Raw genomic sequence first — 6,104 nt, 5'->3', positions numbered from 1 at the left:
AGTACCCCTCCAGCCACCTTTTCAAATTAAGAAATAAAAAGAAAATCCATCCTACTAATATAAGATTGATTAGATGCCATAGGTATTGGGTGCTTTTTTGTTTTGTGGTGTTTTTTTTTAATTCCCCTAAACCAAAATTGATTTATATATTGTGGTTCAGGTATTTTTTTCTGCAGTGGGAATTAGTACCATAGCGTTTTTGCTCTGGATAATGTTTTTTATTTCTCCCCTGGATAGATGAATCACACCAGCATACAGGCTGCAGACCAGACCAGGCTGGTTAACCTTTCCATGATCTCTCTGAGATCCTTTTCCTTCCCCTTGGACAAAGCCAAGAGGTTAGGTCCATGCCACGCAAAAACCTGCCTAGGCCAGTCATTGGGAGCAGATGGACCAGAGCCCTCAAACGGTGATAAGCAGCTGCAGAACAGAGAACCAAGACCTGACAGCTACTTTTCACAGTTTGCTCTATTCAAGCAGGCTTTGGAATGGCTTTTCCCCACCTTTCATACCCCCAAATGCTTGCAACACCTTGCTGAGAGAGGTCACACCTATTGCTCCCTGAAAATTACTTCTCCCTAATCCCCATGCAAAGATACTCGCTGCTTTTTAATCTGGCACCTCAGGCAAAACTTCTGAGGTGGACAGTTGGTTGCTCCAGAATACTTGAAATGGCACTTATTTTATAATTATTGCTTTTTCCTTGATGACCAGAGGGGAAAGGGATAGCACGGTAGAGAAGGATGTGAAGAAAGGGAAACTGTGATGGAGTTGCTAGGAAATACACTGAGGGGTTGAGTATGTGTGTGAAAGGATGAAGTAAGCCCTCCCCAGATCTCACTGGCTGCTTTGTTCCCGAGCGGGCACCAGCAATCACTTGGGTCCCTCACGTTCCACTAAAAACTTCCACCACCTCCTTTCCGTTCTCCAAAACGTGGGCAGGATCCTTCCCCTCCTGCTCCAAAACTCGGATATTAAGATCCACACCCCCCTCTTCTTTCCTGCCCCAAAGGAGGCCTGTTGGCTGGGACCCCCACTGCCCTTCGCCCAGCCCAGGGAAGCGAGCACCCCCTTCCTCTTGCTACCCCTCCCCGCCGGCTCTGCCCTACCCTAACCCACCTCTGCAGCCCCCATGGCCTGTTTGCTCCCCTTCCTCTCCTTGCTTTGTGGGCCTCCCCCAGACCTCGCACACACACCTTTCTACACCAGAATACCCTGGGAACGGAGCAGCTCCCCATCTGCATTAGCCTGGGAGGACACCGGGCCTCCCCCTTCCACCCCGCTGCTCTCCCCGCAGCCCTCCGCCCCGCAGCCCTGGGGAGCTGGCTTTGAGGTGTATTGTGCATGAACTGTTTTTATCGTGTTTGTCTTGATCAGCAAAGCAAGAGGAATTCCACCTCCTCAGACAGGACACGACTGCGCTGATGTAAATGAGGCCCTTCACGTGTGCAACACATACTGCAGAAATAAAGGAGAAAGCTCCATGTCTGACCAAAAACCCTGGGATAAGGTCTCTGTTTTTGGTGTTTATATGCTTGCAAGATTCTCAGTGAGGTTAAGTTTCTTGACAATATTCTTTATATGAGCAAGGGGATTGGAGATCCCATTTTCCTAGCTCCTAGAGGCTTTTCTTTTCTCTGCTTTCTGGATATTTTGCATCAGGGTCATGTCAGCTCAGAGAAAATTCCCGCATCCTTGAAGGTCAAAGCCAGACTGATGGATATGCTTCTTCTAAAATGCCTTGAGACCACCCTGCAGATATGCCCAGCTAGGTCAGTTACCAAACACAGGTGCCATAGAACTCCTTCCCTGCAAGGGTGTTTCCAGAAACCCCTCAGCCTGTGGCCATTGGTGATTTCCCTGCCTCTCCCCTGCCAGTTAAACCTTACCCATGCACACTGGAGGAAAACGCTTGCTCACATGCCTGCAGGCAAAAATCAGCCTGGGAGAGACCAAGCTGTGAGGAGGCTGCTGAGCTGGGGCACTGCCTTGCCCCATCCTGGATTTGAGTCTCCCCAGGAGGTTAGTTCTGGACTCTGCACCCACCTGAGCCTTTCTGGGGATACAGGTGTCAGGTTCTGCAAGATTCAAATTTCTTGCCTATATTGTGGCTTCTTGTGTCTCTGAGGGAGGAAATAAATCACCTGTGGGCTGCTAAAGGTGCAGATTCAAGGCCAGGCAGGCACAGAGGTAGCCCTGACAGCTGCTTGAAAGAGCAATTGTGCAGGTGAGTCTGCAGAGATAAGAACTGAGGCAGATGAGGTTTATTCATTTTCCCCAGGTACACTAAGGCAGGGAGCTTTCCAGAGGATGCCTGGCATGTTTCTTCTCCTAGGTACCAGATACCAGCTTTTTTCCCCAGCCATTGCCAACAGTCATTCCTGAAGAGCGGGGATACTACCAAGTCACTTGAGAAGCCAGTAAATCCTCCTTGTTTACTCCACATGGGAGTTACCAGAGAAGAGAGCTCAGCTCTTTCCCATCAATTCCACTCGCTGCCTCCATTACTGTTATTACTGTGATTAAAAAGCAATCAAAGAGAAATCTTTTTCCTGTCCTGAAATTGCTGCAAACATCTCAGTTCCACCACTTAAGCACGAGAAGAACAAGTTACAGGCACGCTCCACGCTACTGGACTCTCTGATGCTACAAAAAGCCCCCAGAAATGGAGCTCAGTGCTTGAGTAGTCAGAGGCAGGGAGCAGGACTGGCTGCTCCAGCAGTGTGGAGACAGAGTAATGAACCTCTCAGCTGCAGGGCTGCATTGCATCTGCCTAGGGAACCCAGTCAGAGCAGCCCCGGACACGCCGGGAAGTGCAGCCTGCTCAGCGCTGCCGCACACGCAGCTTGGAGACCGAGGACAGCCAGCCCAGCTGAAGGAGGCAGGAACACTCATCTCCCTCTACTCAGGCAGGCTGGAGGGGTTGGATCTGGGGTCAGGCATCAGCTCTCTACCCCAAGGAGATCCCTGGCAGGAGGAATGGGGGTGATGGGTCTCTCCAATCCAGCCAGCCAGCTGCAGAAGGGCAGAGGACACCTGGACACCAGCAGCTGGTCCATCAGAGCATGGCTTGATGACAAAAATCACAGTCAGGCTGACTCAGAGGGAAGCGAGCAGCCAAGGCTCCTCTTTGGAGTGGATGCTGATGACTTCAAGAGCGGTCTTCCCCTCTTTAACCTCCAGCAATTGGCGTTTTCCTGAAAGTTTATGCTTCTGGGTCTAGTTTCTTGGCCCAGCAGTGGCTGTTTCTCAGCATGAACTCATTCATAACCCCTCCACTGCCCTACAGAGCAGCACCAACCTCTCCCACATGCCAGCCCTGAGCACCCCCAGTGCAGTTCAAGATGCCAGGGCAGGGCCAGTCCTGGGATGGTGGCAGCCAGCGGGTGTCAGTGCCCAGCCACAGTACTGGGGTGCCGCAGGGCACATCGTGTGTAACTGCCTGCCCAGCTGCAGGGAGAGCCTTGAGGTCACCCAAAAAGAGCAAAACTGACTGCCACACCAGCAAGATCATGCCGAATTTTGCTAGTACATCTGTAACCTTGGGCTTCTGAACTAGAATGACACATGACCTGTGCTAGTCCAAGGGGAATGCAAATGACACAGGGACAGACCTTCTTCTTGGGTGTAAATTGGCTGCAGCAATCAGCTAAAAGTCAAGGCAAGGAGCTCCAAAATCTGATCTTCCCTAACAACTCATTCCGCTCCCTCAATCACTTGACTCCTGTCACCAGAGCCAGACAGGCCACCGTTTTATCTTTGTGCATATTAACTATAAAGTTTTTAAATGAACAATTCCTCAAAGGCATAAACAAGAATAATAAAAGCTAACTGCTTGTGAACCTTTAAATTTTTTGCAATATTTTAATGACATAAATTTGCCACTCTCTTGCACAAAGATAACACAGAAATAAAGTGTCTGAATTTGCTAATTAGTGAGCATAAAACACAGGGACACGTTCTTAATAAAACTACAGACACTGTGGCAGCTCCTGAACTTTCACTGCCAAGAGCCTGATCTTTGGTTCTTCAGGTTACAGCACCTGAAATGAAGCAGTGTAACAGAGCATTTCCTCCAGACCACACTGGAGCCAGTGGGTCCAGTGACACCAGTTCCAGACCTGAGGTCAAGGCCAAATTCTGCCTGAATATTTCATTATCTTGGGGGCTACTTTAGGATCTGCCTTCAAGAGGTCACATACATAAATTTAAGTACATGGGTTTGCCACACGTGAGACCAGGGCTGAAAAGACTAGGAAATACCCAGCATCTGCAGATATGGTACAAGGAAAAAGGTTCTTCATCTTGTTCAGCTCTCCTGGACCAGCCCACCATGGCTAGCAGACAGACAAGTACAAAACACACTATTGCCTGGTACAAGTGAGGCCCGTATCTTACAGCACAGTCATCCAGACTCTACTCAAAGAAAACCTCACCAAAAAAACCCCACCCTGATTTGATATGTTCCTTTTACCCCAGCTTTCTCCTCTATTTTGATTTTTGAACAACTCCAAATTAACTCAGTAGAAAGAACTGTTGAAACAGCTTTTCTAAATGGAAAGAATTGTAATGAAACTCCTAACAGGTTCATATTTCCCTTATCCTGGGGAAAAACCACCCCAACATTTAAACCACACATGGATAGCTGTGCTAAATAATTTGCATGTTTTAGTGCACTTAAACAAGTAATCTTGCACGCTGCCATCAATCACCTGCAGAGCCCTCAGAAGAGCTGCCATGCACCATCAGAGCGAGCTGCAGGCTGGAGTAATGGCAGAGAGGCTTTTTGCACTTCCTGTCATTTGGTATTACAGGATCTTTGGTGTTTTCAGCAGCTCCTCTCAGAGAAGGTAGGCGAGCGTGGCCTGAGTTGCCCTCAGCAGGGGCAGGCAGGGACTGAAGGGAGCAGCCCAGCTCCCTGCTGTTGGGATATATTGCAGAAGGACTCAAAGCAGATTCTGCCAAACCTCCACCTCATACTGTTTGTTGACTCTGATAAGGCCTGATATCAGGTGCTCCATGATAGCATTAGCCAGTCTCACTCAATCGCAGCATTGGACAGTCTTCCTATGGCTGGCACCCTAAACCTGGTCAGTGTGAGTCTGACAACCTCTAGGAAGAACCTGATGAGTCCTATGTGCCTCAGAGTCCTGCTGAAGTTGGAGTGGACCAAATGGGCCAAGAGGTCCCAAGTTGCCAGGAAGTTGCTTTGCCACTGTCAGGAACTGCTCATCTGTCCCTGCACCAGCAGCATCGACTTATCCTCATTTCATTATACAGCCCAGCACCAGAGCTGCCTGTGGACTGCTTTTGGGTCCTTGCAACACAGGTGCCCCAGGACAGCTGTCTTGCTTTTACAGGGACCGGCAGAGAAGGTCTTTTTGTGGGTTCCTATAAAGAGACCTGTCTGGAACACCACAGCGAGGACATTAGCACTCACAGGCCCAGCCGTGCATTTCCCTACTCCAGCAGCTTGACAGACCCCATTACCTTTTCACATGCTGCTTGGCTGCTGTCAGAAGCAAGAAAGCTTCTTAACAGGGAAACCTTTAAAGGCCACAGCCTGCATATGTGTGCTCTTTACATGGAGCCTCCTTCAAAGAAAAGATTTACTTCACATTTCCTCTTCCCGCTCGGGACCTCCAGGGGACGATAGCTCCATTGCCGTGCTCTCCTGCCTACTTACAGATTCTGAGAGTACTTCCCCACTGCAAATCCTGGAGGATTTAATATCCACTCTGTAATCTACTGGCACCAACAGGCATTATCTAACTAAACCTTAAATTGAAAACCCTAGTCTTTCCATTTTCCCCGAGCCGTCGTGAAAAAGTCGGGTGCTCGTAGTCCAATGTAATTCACTCTCTCTAATTAAAATACACCAGTCAGCTCTTCCTGGCAAGATACTCAGCTGGCTGATGCCGTGAGTGCCAAAGGCATGTCAGGACCTGTGCAGAGCTGGCAGGTGGGACAGTGGCTCTCCCAGACTGACTCTGCTTTATCAGACCTGCCTCTGTTCCATCTTCCCTGACACCCACCAGAGCAGCATGCTGAATTCTCCTCTCTGTCATGCTGCAGCTCTGATCAATCAAGCTTTGGCTCTACTG

The sequence above is a fragment of the Gallinula chloropus genome, assembly GCF_964237585.1.
Source record: "Gallinula chloropus genome assembly, chromosome: 24".
Taxonomy (NCBI): domain Eukaryota; kingdom Metazoa; phylum Chordata; class Aves; order Gruiformes; family Rallidae; genus Gallinula; species Gallinula chloropus.
Note: the sequence above shows the minus strand (reverse complement) of the source record.